The sequence below is a fragment of the Lathyrus oleraceus genome, chromosome 7, assembly GCF_024323335.1.
Source record: "Lathyrus oleraceus cultivar Zhongwan6 chromosome 7, CAAS_Psat_ZW6_1.0, whole genome shotgun sequence".
Taxonomy (NCBI): Eukaryota; Viridiplantae; Streptophyta; class Magnoliopsida; order Fabales; family Fabaceae; genus Lathyrus; species Lathyrus oleraceus.
In genome coordinates this window covers 77,745,500-77,761,559 of record NC_066585.1, presented here as the reverse complement: position 1 = coordinate 77,761,559, position 16,060 = coordinate 77,745,500, and the positions used below count along the sequence as shown (strand labels likewise).

General features: G+C 36.3%; 1 non-coding gene across 1 annotated transcript; it reads right to left on the bottom strand.

Moving 5' to 3' along the window:
• Positions 1–735: 735 nt before the first annotated feature.
• On the bottom strand, positions 736–842 carry LOC127109224 (small nucleolar RNA R71). Its single transcript, XR_007796561.1, has one exon. It is a non-coding gene; the product is annotated as a small nucleolar RNA R71 (small nucleolar RNA).
• Positions 843–16,060: the final 15,218 nt, after the last annotated feature.

The following is a 16,060-nucleotide window of genomic DNA, read 5'->3' as shown; positions in this document are numbered from 1 at the left end:
TACTTTTCATTGCGCACTCTAAAAACACCTCTTTTGATTGCCTTTGATAAACACCATAACAATAGATAACGATAAATTGACACTTGGTCTATGTGGATTCGACAATCTTTTATATTACTTTGACGCGTTCGTATACTTGCAAAAAGCACGCATCAAGTTTTTGACGTCGTCGCCGGGGACCAATTTTGTCAAATTTCATTTCCCTGTTGTTATATCGTTTAGACTTAGGCTATTTCCCTCCGGTCAATGCGAAGAACTCGCAGCACCGGGAGTTTAAGCTTAATATACCCTCTGGCGGAACCTGAACGTTACGCTCGCGCACGTTTATTCTTTCATAGAATTAGGAAAGCTATGGCCGAAGATCAAAGCCAAAGACCTCTTAAGGACTTCGCCCAACCATCCAACGAAGAACCTAGTTCTAGTATAGTAAACCTAACCATCCCAGCTAATAATTTTGAACTTAAACCATCCCTGTTGCAACTAGTGCAACAGAGACAATTCGCAGGTCTCGCTACTGAGAACCCAAACCAACATTTAAAAATATTTCTTCAATTAGCAGACACTTTTAAAACCAATGGAGCTTCTCCTGAGGCAATACGTTTAAGATTATTCCCTTTTTCCCTCAGAGATAAAGCCCTATCATGGTTAGATTCCCTTCCACCCAATTCCATTACGACTTGGTATAACCTTAGAAGAGTATTCCTTGCTAGATACTTTCCCCCGAGTATGACCGCCGTTCTTCAAAACCATATAACTAGATTTACCCATAACCAAGGAGAATCGATGTCCGAAGCTTGGGAGAGATATAAAGAGTTGTTACGAGCATGCCCACATCATGGTTTAGAAAATTGGTTAATCATTCAGACCTTCTATAATGGACTTCATTACAACACTAAGATGACCATCGACGCTGCCGCAGGCGGTGCGCTGATGAACAAACCTTACCCTGAAGCTAGTGCCCTCGTCGAAGATATGGCTCAAAACCATCAATCATGGGGAATCGAACGAGCAATATTTGAGAAGAAAGAAGCCCAAGGAGGAGTGCATGAACTAAGCTCTATAGACATGATGCAAGCTAAAATGGACGCATTAGCCCTCAAGGTCGAGGATATGTGCATAAACCCGAATACTGTAGCCGTAGTTTCGTCGGATTGTGAGATATGTGGAACCAAAGGACACCAATCTACAGAATGCAGTCTATTAAACGAAACTCACTCTGAGCAAGTGAACTACACCCAAGGGAACCCATACTCGAATACCTATAACCCTGGATGGAGGAATCACCCGAACTTCTCCTCTAAAAACAATAACCCTATCCAAAATAATGCACCTCCGAGACCTAGTTATCAAGCCCCAAGACCAAATCAACCTATGCAACCTGTGCCACCAAAGTCGAGCCTTGAGAAAATTATGGATTTTATCACCGCTCAAACCCAACAAAACAAGGAGTTCATGAACCAAAACATTCATGTTAACGAATTGATTACTCAGTTCGGAACCAAGGTTGACCAAATAGTTACTCATACTATGATGCTTGAAACCCAAATCTCTAAGGTAGCTTTAAACCAAGCCCCCCAAACCACACCTGGAGGACAATTCCCTGGACAACCTCAACAAAATCCGAGAGGGCAAGCCAACGCCATTACCCTACGAAGTGGGAACGCTTATGATGAGCCACCAAAACCTAGATTGAGTGTACCCAAAACTTCTAAGGAATATACCAAACCCACTGACGAAGTAAAGGAACCAGAGGAATTTGAAAAACAGGAAGGTCAAGAAAAAGGAGAAAAACCTAAAGATAAAACTTCCGTACCACCCCCGCCATATAAACCACCTATACCATATCCGCAAAGACTCAAACAAACCCATATTAATAACCAATATCAAAAATTCATTAAAGTTATAGAAAAACTTCACGTAGAAATCTCTTTCACAGAAGCCATCACCCAAATACCCTCTTATGCAAAGTTTCTCAAAGACATCCTTACCAACAATCGTAGACTAGACGATCCGAAACCCTTGGAATGCAATGCTATTTCCGAGAATAAGTTAGCCAAAAAAGATAAAGACCCTGGAAATTTCTCCATTCCTTGCCTTTTGGGAAGTCATGTCATCGAAAAAGCTTTTCTAGACTTAGGAGCTAGTGTGAGCTTAATGCCTTTAGCGGTTTGTGAGAGGTTAAACTTAGAAGAATTACCGCCCACTAAGATGTCACTTCAGTTAGCCGATAGATCTGTTAAGTATCCGATAGGAATTTTAGAAGATGTCCCTGTTAGGATAGGTCAGTTATTTATGCCTACTGATTTTGTTGTCATGGACATCACAGAGGACAATGATATCCCAATCCTTCTAGGTAGACCATTCTTATCGACTGTAGGAGCCATAATAGATGTCAAGAGAGGAAAGTTGACCTTTGAGGTAGGTGACGAGAAAATAGAATTTATACTTTCGAAATTTATTTTGGCACCTGTGATGGGAGACGCATGTTATGCCTTAGATATCATTGATGAATGCATTAGGGAATTAGAACAAGAAGAAATCATAAAAACAATTAAGTTACCATCAACCCTCATAATGGAAGATGATGACTTTAGAAAACCCTACATCGATGATAACCTTTACGAATGTTTATCCCTTACCCCAGATCCTATGCCTTGCCCTAAGAAACCAACCTTAGAACTTAAGGAACTGCCTAAAAACCTGAGATATGAATGTTAAGGAACTGCCTAGAAACCAACCTTAGAACTTAAGGAACTGCCTAAAAACCTGAAATATGCAAGTGGTGTGTGATTCCTGAAGATATCTGCGACTTGCCTCTAGAGCGTGAATATGAGTTCGATGGAGGTGAATAGTTGATGTTTGTATATGCTAAGAAAGCGAGAGAGTCCGTGAAGGATGAGTGCGCAAGTGTTTGTGATTTTAGCTTAGTTGGAAGCCAAAGGCAAGAGAGTAGTTCATGATCTTCCTGTAACGTGTGAATTTTCGGGAGTGTTTCCTGAAGACATCAGTGATTTACCACCATAGTGAGAGGTTGGGTTTACCATTTACTTGGTACCCAATACTAGTCTTATTTCCATGGCTTTATATAGAATGTTTACTTCTGAGTTAACTGAGCTGAAGAAACAGTTGGAAGAGTTACTTGAGAAGAGATTTGTTCGTCCAAGTGTTTCTCCTTAGGTGCGCCGATATTGTTAGTAAAAAAGAAGGATGGTAGCATGAGGTTGTGTGTTGACTATTGACAATCGAACAAGGTGACGATTAAGAATAAATATCCTATTCTGAGAATCGATGATTTGATGGATCAATTAGTTGGTGCTTGTGTTTTTAGTAAAATTGATTTGCGGTCGGGTTACTATCAAATTTGAGTGAAACCAGAAGATATTCTGAAGACTGCATTTAGAATGAGATATGGTCACTATGAGTATTCTATGATGTCATTTGGTGTAACCAATGTGCCAGGTGTGTTTATGGATTATATGAATATGACTTTTCATTAGTATTTAGATAAGTTTGTGTTGGTTTTCATTGACGACATTCTAATTTATTTGAAGACTGATGAAGAGCATGTTAGGCACCTGGGAATTATGTTGGAGTTGTTGAAATAGAAGCAATTATATGCTAAGTTATCAAAGTGTGAGTTTTGGTTAAGAGGAATGAGTTTTCTTGGCCACGTAATATTTAGTGGTGGTATTGCGGTTGATCCTTCGAAGGTTGATGATGTGTAGCTGTGGGACACTCTCAAGCCTGTTACCAAGATTAGTAGTTTCCTTGGGTTAGCTGGTTATTATTGCATATTCATATAAGGTTTTTCGAAGTTGGTAATGCCTTTGACTCAGTTGAGTCGAAAGGGTCAAGCGTATGTGTGGGATGTTGCTTATGAAGAGATTTTTGTAGAACTTAAGAAAAGTTGACGAATGCTCCGGTTTTGATTCTATCGAGTACAATCAAACCTTTTGTCGTATATTGTGATGCTCCTAAGATGGGTCTAGGTGGTGTGTTAATGTAGAATGGACAAGTTGTGGCTTATGCATCGAGACAACTTAGAGTTCAGGAGAATGATTATCCTATGCATGACTTAGAGTTGGTCTTCGTTGTGCTTGAACTTAAAATTTGGAGACATTATCTATTTGACTCTAGATTTGAAGTGTTTAGTAATCATAAGAGATTGAAGTACCTATTCGATAAAAATGAGTTAAATATGAGGCAGAGAGGGTGGCTTGAATTGTTGAAGGATTATGATTTTGGTTTGAATTACCATCCTGGTAAAGCCAATGTAGTGGTTGACATGCTGGGTCAGAAGACATTGCATATGTTGTCATTGATGGCTAGAGAGTTAGAGTTAATCGAAGAATTCAGAGATTTGAGTTTGCTTTGTGAAGTCACGTCGTAGAGTGTGAATCTAGGTATGCTAAAGACTACTAGTTTTGTTTTGGAAGGGATTAGAGAAAGTCATAAAACTGATTTGGAATTGGTAGATCGTTTGGCTTTAACCAATCAAGGTCGGGGTGGTGATTTCAAGATTGATGATAATGGTGTCATAATATTTTGTGACAAAATTTATGTTCCTGATTTTCTTGAGCTTAAGAACAGTATTCTTGAAGAAGGACACTAGAGTGGTCTAAGTATTCATCTGGGTGCTACAAAGATGTATTAAGATTTGAGAAAGATGTTTTGGTGGCCTGGGATGAATAGTGAGATTGCAAAGTTTGTGTATGCGTATCTGACTTGCTAGAAGTCAAAGATTGAGTATCAAAAGTCATTGGGTTTTATGCAACCAGTCTATTCCTAAATGGAAATGGGACAGTATTTTGATGGATTTTGTGTTTGGATTGCTGAGGACTATGAAGAATTGTGATACTATCTGGGTAATTATGGATAGGTTGACGAAGTCTGCTCATTGTATTCCGATGAGACTAGATTATCCGTTGGAGAGGTTGGGGAAGCTGGATATCAAGGGGATTGTCAGTTTTTGCACGATATTCCATCCAGTATTGTATCTGATAGAGATCTGAGGTTTACATCGAGGTTTTGGGAGATTTTGTAGATGGCTTTGGGTATGAAGGTGCATCGGGTTCTCCTTACAGACAAATGGTCAAACTGATAGGACTATTCACTCGCTAGAGAACTTGTTAAGGGCTTGTGTACTTGCACAATGAGGTGTTTGGGATAGATTTTTACCATTGATTGAGTTTACATACAACAAAAATTTCCATTTGAGTATTGGAATGACACCGTTTGAGGCATTGTATGGTAGAAGGTGTAGGACACCTTTGTGTTGGTATGACTCATGAGAGGGTGTTATGATAGGACCTGAGATTGTCCAAAAACACCACAACAAAGATCAAAGTGATTTAGAAGAAGATGAAAGCTTCTCAGAGTCGCCGAAAGAGTTATCATGAGAGACGAAGGAAAACACTTGAGTTTCAAGAGGGAGATCATGTGCTTCTAAGGGTTACTCTAGTAACTGGTGTTGGTCGAGCTTTGAAGTCTCAAAAGCTCACTCTCAGTTTCATCCATTCTTACTAGATTTTGAAAAGAATATGAGGAGTGGCCTATCAGGTTGCTTTGCCACCGTCACCTGCTAATCTTCATTATGTGTTTCATATGTCTCAATTGAGGAGGTACATTCTGGATCCGTCGCATGTGATCCAAGTGGAAGATGTACATGTGAAAGATAACCTGATTGTTGAGGCATCACCCATATAGATAGAGGATCGAGAAGTGAAACAGTTGTGTGGTAAAGAGATTACCTTGGTGAAGGTAGCTTGGGGAGGACCAACTGGTGGAAACGTAACTTGTGAGCTTGAGATCTAGATGAGATATTCGTATCTGAATCTATTCACTTTAGGTAATTTTCGATGGCAAAAATTCTTTATGTGGAGGAGAGTTGTAACACCCTGTTATTATAGAAATTACTTATAGTAATTAATTGTAATTTTATGTGTGTACCTAATTATTATTTGTGTGATAATTGAAATGTGATAGGGCAATAAGGATGGGTGACCCTTAGGTAGAGAGTGTGGAGAGTAATTAGAGGTTGGTAGATTTATTTATAATTATTTAATTGATTAAATAATGTTTTGTGTTATTATTTAAATGAAATAATAAAATAAAAGGAAATAATGAGTTTGGGATGGAAAATGCGTATTATGGAGAATTAAAATATTAAGTTAGTAATAAGTTGGGCCTTAGTAAAATATTAGAAAGATAGAAATTGTTTTTGATTTATGAGGAGAGAAGTAAGGTGAAACTTTTGGAATTGGAGAAAAGGAGGCAGAAGAAGAGAAAAGCAAGGAAAACCTAAGGAAAGCTCTAGGGAAAAGAAGCCATAGTCAAAAACTTGATTTTTTATGGAATCACAAGGTAAGGGTGGAAGTTTGGTTCAATAGTATGGATATTAATGGAAGGGTAGATGAAGGTTTAATTCTTTTTGGATTAATGATGAATGTTGATGTGTTGAATGAAATTTATGTTCTAAAGGGTTCATGTATGTTCACCATTGCTGATGTTTGAAGTTTGTAGAGATTGGTATAATATATAGATTCATGATCATATGAATATAAGTAGTCTTTGATATATGTATACTTATAACTGAATTTAAAACTATTAAGTATTTATGGTGATGATTTCATGGATGTTTTTGGGGTAAGAGAAGATGAAAATCGTGCTGAAAATTTCAGAAAAATAATAACTTTTTAGTAACGCATCAGTGCACGATTTTGATCATAATTTTCAACTCCTAAATCATTTTGAGGTGGGATTTAAAGCGTTGGATAGTGAAAATAGAGGATTGTAACTTTGTTTCAGAGGTAAAATATTTTTGGTGATAATTTCATGGAGATATTTGGGTTTGGAGAAGATGGAAATCATGCTGAAAATTTTAGAAAATAACAACTTTTTGGTAACGCCTTTGTGCAAAGTTTTGATCATAACTTTCAACTCATAAATCATTTTGGAACGGGGTTTGAAGCATTGGGTATCTGAAATAGAGTGAAATAATTTTTTGTCAGGGGTAAAATATTTCTAGTGATGATTGTAAGACCCCAATTTTGACCCTAAGATCCCTCATGCAATTCCATCATATGCATTAGCATTGGGATCATATCTTGGCATCCTCCTTTCCCCTTTTTGCATTGGGTTTGTTTTGGGAGAAATCACCATGAACTTTGTGATTGTATCATACTTGTATTATATCATTTCACTAACCAAAATACCAAAAATATGTCTTTGCATTTATCTAACTCTTTTGTAGGTAGGACATGATCTCATTGATTCATTGATCACATCTAGGGTTTAAGACCCTCATGAACAAAGAGCACAACCAAGAATTGATTCAAGAATGGTTATGAATATCATACATGAGTTCCAATGTTCTCTACAAGTTATAATGATCAAGTTTTCTTCAAGAGTTTGAGGATGGTTTGCCTAGGAAACCCTAGTTTGACTTGGTATCTTGAGTAACTTCTCCAACAATCTATCTCACCAATTGATCAAATTTCTCAAGGGAAACTTCAAAATTCATCATCTTATGCATATATGATCTACCATGAGACAAGGAAGTCAAGAGAATTGGAAATTAGCAAGTTGGTTGATGGTGGTTGGCCAGATGAATTCATCTGATCAAAACTGGGTCTCCCTAGACCCTATCTCCTACACTTTTCACCATATGACAATGATTCCAAGAGAAACCGTACTCTAAATGACATTCTAAACAACTTTCATGTTGAGATCTAGAGCTAGTTTTGCTTGGAAAATTATTTTCTATGTTGAAACATTGTAGGTCATTTTGTCTAAACCCTAATTTGAAAGTCAACTTCTCAAGGCCATAACATGCTCAATTTTTATGAGATGAAAGATTTACAAGTTTCACAATCAAATTAAATGTGTCTACTTCAACGTTTATGTTTGGAGTGTGAGCTAATTCAAATTTTTTGAGCATGTGATATGAGGCTACATTATAGGTCACTTTTGACCTATACCATTGATCAAGTGATTTTTCCAAACTTCTCTAATGCATAACTCTATCATTTCAAATCCAAATGACATTAAATTGGTGACCATTTTGAAGGTATTTGAGACAGATACAACTTTGGTGAAGACACTTTTCTCATTTGAAGCTCCCATAAAAAGTTAAGCAAGGTGGAACATTGAGACATATGGCTTGACACTTAGAAACTTTTTGATATGTCAAATTTTTCCAAACTTCCACCTCAATTTTTTCCAAGTTCCAAGCTCCAAATGAAAAAGTGTTGAACATCAAAGTTGTTCCTCTTGATCCCACCTTTGCAAAAAGCTCGCGTTCATTCATGTTGGATGAGAAATGCATAGGTTGCGCATGATTTAAACAGGATGATATCATTTGGCTTGGATCCAACTTCAAACAACAATTTGCAATCTAATCAATCTTCAAAGCATCTGAACTTCAAATTTGGACTTTCAGCTATCATTCCATGGTCCTATGTGCACCCATGCAGCTTTGCATCATCATTTTGCCAATTTTGGAAAGTGGAAGAGAGTGTGCAAATATCATATGATTTAGCTATAAATACAACTCCATTTGCCCATAAATAAGACAGACATTGTGCCAACTTTGAATCTCCATTGAAAACCCTTCACTCTCATAGGATAACACTGATAAATTCATTTGAATTTGAGTTTGAATCTCCACTGTTTTGGAATTCAATTCTCTAGGAGTCCATTACTTCGAAACCTTTCCATTCATCTCCTGCAAGCAATTGAAGTGAAGCCAAGCACAATTCAAATCAAGATCCATCAAGTTCAGACCTCCATTGAAGGTAATTTGCAGAAATTTTAAACTCTTCGATTCTCTCAATTTATTGCTCAATTCCATTAATTCTTTGGTTGTCTGAAGTCCTACCAATGTAGGCAAGAAGATTGAGTTGCTTTGAGGCCAAATCGAAGTAACTCAGATCATGTACCTCATTTTTCAATTCCACATATCTCTTAATATATTCAGAATTGGAGGATATGGAGGTCAGATTCGAGCTCAGTGATGTTTTTTCTTTAAGATCATGTCCCTGTTTCTTTTTTCGGTGATGATTCATGATGACCAGTCCGGTGGAACTCACCGGAGAAGACGACCGGAGCTCTGGCTCCGGCGATGATGTGTCTTGCATCTGAACCATATGATCCTTATGCCACGTTCTAATCTTTAGCGTTGATGTTGATTACCATTTGTACGACGCGGTTGACTCAGGTATATGTGGAGCGCGAGTTTTGGATCATCAAATCTGCCACCTCAATTAATGAGGGAGATCTGATGGTCCACGTATTTTAGAATTTTCTTATTTTTATTTTAATTTCATTTTCTTCAATAATTCATATTAAATTTAATATTGATCCAAAAAATATGGGACTTTCACCAAAAAATTTCAAATATTTTTCTCTTTCATATTTTGAATTAAAATTATTTTTTGGATCATTATTAATATTTTTCATGAATTAATTGGTTTTGCATTTGTTTTTAATTGTTTAAAAATATTTTTAAGTGTCCAAAAATTATGAAATTTTTTCTCCAAGGTCCTTTGACCTTGTTTGACCTATGATAAATCTCATGGCCATTTCTTTGGTGTTTTGATGAGATTTTAGGATTTGGTCAAAACATATTTGATTTTAATGCATTATTTTATTATTTTTAATTGAATAAATGCCATTTTAATTGTGTTGACCATTTGTATTGACTTAATTGAGTTTGATTGTTTCTTGTTGGGCCTTGGTCAAGATTGATTTGACTTTGTTAAGTTAATATCATTGGATTTAGGGGATTGATGGAATGTACACTCCATCTCCCAAAATGAATGAATGATATTAATTTGGTAAAAGTCCTCCTTTGACCAATTTGTGATCTCATTCATCCCCTTCCCCTTCATCTAATTCCCCTTCTTCATTCTTTCATTTCCCTTTGGCCAATGACATCTCAAAGTCCTAATGCTAGTTGGTTGAAAGATTAACATGAGTATGGATGAGATTAGGCCACACCCTTTGCATATTTTTGTGTGTGGTATGTTCAATGAGCATAGTTCATAATACTATGTCGCCAACATGCATTAACACCCAAAGTCCATTGCCCAACCTCAAATAGTTGTGACTTCTACATAAGTCCAATTACGATTGCTTAACATATCACTAAATTTGTGACATAAAAGGCATAAGCATTCAAGTTAGTGAGATTGTAAGTCTCCCCTCTTCCATGGTATTGTGTGGAAACTTGGCCTTCTTTCCTTCCTTTGGAAGATGTTTTGGTCCAAGGATCCATGCTTGTGGCAAGTGGGTTGAGTGTTCTTCAAAGAATGTCTTGAAATCAAAAGCAAAACAAAACTAACTACTAACTTACTAACTATTAACTTTTAACTTCAAGTCTTTACTTTAATGCAATTTACTTTTAGCACTTTATATCATTTGCCATGTATACATATCATTCTAATTGTTTATGTCTATGTAATTTTCACTTTGTCCATTTGGACCATATTGTGTGATATATTTTGTTTGTGTTACTTTGTTTGTTTGTGTGGTCTTTGACCATTAATATACATAATAACAACAAAAACCCTAAAAATTTTTGTGTGGACTGTTGGCTTGATTTGTGGACCAATTGGATTTAGAACTTAGGAAACATTCCTTTTCTAATGGACTTGGCCAATGCCAATTTGTTGAAGAACCAAGTGCTTACAATTTGGACTTCATCTGATACATCTTTGAAGATCTCTCTAAGATTCATCTGCCATATTGATCATTTATGAAGCTGTTGTTTTGAACCTGTGACTTGTAGAATTCATCTATTGCATGGGCTATTTTGAAGAAGATCATGAAGTGGATAAGCTTGGATGAGACCATCTTTATTTGATGCCTTGCTCTTCAAGATAATATAATTGTGCAGTTGTGTATGGCTAGATTCTAAAAGTCCAAGGGAATTCTGGGTTTCTATTGACATACTTGTCTATTGGATTGCTACTCATTTGGTCAGATCTTTTCAACTTTAAACTTTTTAATTTTTGTACATAGGATAGCCTCTTCATCTACTCCCATTTCTTTAATTTCAAAATCTCTCCCTCCATTTTTCAAAACTTCTTTGTGTGAACTATTTTTGTTCTAAACTTTGACCACTTTCAAAAAGATAGAAACTTTGACCTTATGCCATTGCATTTTCAAACTCATTTTCTTAAATCAAACTTGTAAATAAACTTAATTATACTTGACTCAAACTTTCAAAAAGCCAAAAAGAAAAAACTCATTCAAATCATTTCAGGCCTTTGTGCCTTTCAAACTTAAATTTTGTAAAAAAACCAACCCACTCATTTTTAAATTTATAGCACGAACTACGAGATTTTGATCCCTCATTTTTATGTTGGTACATAGGCACAAGACCGAAGGTCTTGTCAAACACAAAAATATAATCAATGAATTCTTTTCTCATCCCCCTATTCTATTTGTTTGTAAACATCACTTTGTACAAAATACATATGCACACAAAAAGGGCTCCCTAAGAGTACCTAGGACACTTTGGGTGCTAACACCTTCCCTTTGTGTAACCAACCCCCTTACCTGTGATCTCTGATTTTTATTTGAAAACTTCTTACTATTTGGGTTTTGTTCGTACTTTTCCCTTTTCCCTTGGAAACAATAAAAGCGTGGTGGCGACTCTTGTTAATCGATCTCTAGCTTGTTAATAACTTGATGATCATGAATTTCCCGCTACAATGATTTCATGACCGTTTTGGGGGTTGGAGAAGATGAAAATCATGCTGGAAATTTCAGAAAAACAACAAATTTTTGGTAATGCCTTCGTAAATCATTTTGGGACGAGATTCAAATAATTTGGTAATTGGAACAAAGGGCTATAACTTTGTTTCATGAATAAAATGTTTTTAATGTTTTTATCATAGGTTGGTAGTAGTTAGGAAATAAGTGTATGATGTAACGAATATGGATGAGGTACGTATTGACAAATTATTTGATGTGTTATGAATGATTGGGATGGTGTGTTTGATTATGTTAGTTGTGGTACAGAAGGATGAATTATGTATTTAGATAAGTGTATTGAGTGATCAATGGTTGACCATGATGTATTATAATATTTGTGTGTGTTAGAATGAATCATAACGAAGTTCATATCGGTAAATTATTATGACATGGTGAATCATTTGAGTTGTTGTTCACTTGTGATTGTGATAATCCATAAGGGTGAATTATGTTGTTCATGACTATAGTTGTATGATAGATTATAGATCATGACAGGAATAATGACAAGTATCTCAGTTGCATTTTTTGCCATGCCATGCATTCATAAATTGTTGAGTTGGTGGAGTTAAGTTTAAGTTCGAAGGAGGATGTTAAACTTATCTGAAACTTCAAAGGGCAAGTTCGGGATTCCGAAGGGAGAATTGGGTTTGTAGGAAGAACCAAATGTTAAATTGGTACCATATGCATATGAGTCGTTGTCATTGTCGTGAGTCATATAACATGAATAAATTATATGCGTGAAATATGACTATGTGCGATGATGGTGTTTTTGAATGTGATGTTGATGACAATTTGGGCGTGAGAATGTGATATGTTATTATGCATGATTGTGTAGATGTTGTACTCTATTTTATATTCTATGTTGTTGAAATTCTGGTATGCAAATCCTGGATGTCGTACACGATGTCACGACACCAGGGTCAACATATTATCCATCCATAAACAATGTTAGGATTTAAATAACAGCATGATAGGAAATAACACAAGAAGTTGCTAACCCAGTTCGGTGAAACGTCACCTACATCTAGGGGATACCAAGCCAGGAAGGAAATCCATTATCACTGAATTAGTTTGTAGTTCTGAACAACCTCAGGTTTTACAAACTTCTCACCTAATCTCTACCCATGGATGTTTTTATCTAAGACTCTCCTAGATATGAGACCTCACTCACTTCCCTTCAAACATACAACAACTTATAATAGAAAAATACAATCCACCTTTGCTTAAAATCTTCTAAGGGATTGATAGTTACAATTCAATAAATCAGGTCCAATTCAAGTATCAAGGAGATACTTGAATGGCTCACACTTTACAAAGACACAAAAACCTAATTTCGACAATATTCAGTACTATTTTGATACATGATTAGGTTTAGAAACAATCTATAAATAACAATGGAAATACATGGGCTTCGGGCTCGATTCATAGTAGGTCTAAGGACTCTGCATAATCTTCTATAGATTTAATTTTAATCAGATCAGATGTTTCCTAAAATGTTTTGACATCTTTACTTTGTAAACAAGTCAAGGCAAAATAGTCTTTTGCTTTTTAGAAAACACTATACATATTTCGTGAACTAAATCTTCAGAGTATCTTCAGATATACCATAAAAGGAAACAAATCTCCCAGGATACTAAAAGAGGTCACACTTCAATGTTGAACCTACATGTCACGACATATTGTTCAACATCTGACAATAATACTTGTTTTTCCAAAATGCAGCCAATCACTACATATCAGACCTAACAATCTCCTTTTTTGGAAAATTTTGGCTAAAACAACATTTGAATAAACCAACAGAAATGAGGGTAAGGATCATAGTAACAAACCATCATGCAAACAACCAAAATACTTTTTCCTAAAGAACACCAAAGGCAGGCGTAACGAAAAGAAAACATTGCCTCATACTAGAGAGATAAACTCTCACACGGAGAACTTGCCTAAGAGAAAAATAAATTACCTTTAGTCCGGATGTCAGGACATTTTTCCTGACATTATTAACATCAGTAGCCCATTCGTAACAACACACACACACACAAAATGCTCCCCATGAGTAGCAGATCCAGGGGCAAGAGCTACCCCAAGAGTGACTCCCCCTCCATACATGCTCCCCCTTAGTGGGTAAGAGTCAGGGTGGGCTAACAAATACAAAGAACTAATCATAACAACCAATCACAAACACACAACTATATACTCCCCCTTTTTATCCAAAAGGTTGACAATTATAACCAAAGATCAGAGTTAGCAGATTAGTCAAAAGAGAGTTTACAAACCAAACACAACCAAGAGCACTTTAAAGTGCAAAAATATTCAGAGCATAGCCCACAAAAAATAGAAAAAAAACAACACATAAAAGAACCAGAGTGCTTCAGCCCTTACCACTGTTGGTAGTGTCTTCATCATCACTTGCATCAGAACCTTCTTCATTTTCCTCTTCTTCAGTTGTTCCATCACATTTCAAAATTTCTTCTTCTTCAGATAAGGCCCTTATCAACATTTCAATCTTGTTTTTCCTCTCATTACAACTTTTGATAGTTTTATCCAAGGTCTTGCAAGTATATTTTAGCTCAACAAGGATTCATGTTCTAGTAGTAGGCCTGGAAGATATTTGTTAAGATGTTATGACAAGGTCATGAACAAGTTTCCCAGTGAACAACTTATAATGTAATGAGAGAGGAGGGTCCCTTTTGCATATACTATTAGAACTGATTATATACTTGGTTGTTGACTCATAATAACACCATAGGTCAATGAGGGAAAGGCTATTGGCATCTTCACAGCATAAGAGGAAGCATGCTTCATAGTCTGATCAAAGACATAGGATCCAAAATCAAATCTTGACTTGGTCTCTACAATATAAATAAACTTACCTAATCATGTAGCAATGTTGGAAGTGTTATTAGTTGATACCCAATTAGCAGCTCCAATTATGTGAAGTACAACATACTTCACACTCAAGGCACTTGCAGGCAACTTCCCTTTCCTTGTCCATTCCTTTACTTGTTTAGAAGTAATCTCTCTATAGATAACATTGTTAAAGATTTCAACTTCTACTTATTCTTCTTCATTTCTACCCAAAAACCTATTTATTATTTCAGGAGAAAAATCCACACATCTTCCTCTGACATACACTTCTCTAAACTCCTTGTCCTCTTGTTATCACATTCCTTAGAGATGTTTACAATAAATTCTTTACCAAACATTTCATAACACTTTCCAAACCCAGTCATAGTTTTCATTAATCCAGTCTCTTGAATAAGACTCATCACCTTTTTTCATTCAAAAGCATCTTTTCCCAGTTCCATTTCCAGTGTTAATCTTCTTTGATAAACAAATTTCTATTTTTCAACCTTCTCCACATAGTGAAAGGAAATATTGTCAATTGGAACTTAAAGAATATTTGTTGGAATCTTGTTCCCAGATGTTTGCTCTCTGGAAGTAGAAACAATGTCATTAACATTGTGTTTGACATCATGATCAAAATCACTAGACTCAGAAGGAGCTTCCTTCCTCTTAAGAGATTTCTTCTTAGAAACAGCAGTAACTATCTTGCTCCATCTTTTTGTAGGGCCAACACTAGCTCTTTTCCTGAGAGATTTGGAGGGCATGTTGGAGGATTTAATATCTTGACCTTTTCTGTTATTCAATCTTTTAGTTATTCATGGAGCTAGTCTTTGATCGATGGGTACATCATCAGAGTCCAGATCTTCTATATTTACTATGTCAGTGGATTGATCCTTTTTATCAATAGAGGTTTCATCTTTGTCTGCCAGATCACCAGTCATCCCTTCAGACCCCTCTTTTTCTTTTGATTTTTCAGGAGACAGAGTACATACATTCATGAAGCGCCGCGAAAAATATAGAGTCTCCACCAGATTTTATTTATTCCAAAGGAAAGGGAAAATAGCGATAAAACCTCAAATGAGAGAAATGGTCTCGCAACCAAGAGCGGATTCGGAAGTCGGTTATGCAAGGGGAAGGTATTAGCACTCCTCACATCCATGGGAACCACTTGCTCGTATCAAATGCATATGGATGTTTATTTATCTGTAAGTTGCTTGCTATCGGGAATGAGATGAGAGATGAGATGGGAGAGAAAATAAGTTTTAAGTTAGTGTGCTCGCCAAAGATTTGGGCCCTCATGCCTACGTATCCCCATACATGCAATAGGGAAATCAGAGCTTCGTAGTTCGGCTCAAAAATGGCGTATTTGTTTGGTTGTTTTTACTGAACAGTATTGACATTCGTGCACTACTGTTCACTTGCTTGTATACTCTGTCATGGGAGCAGAAAGTATTTG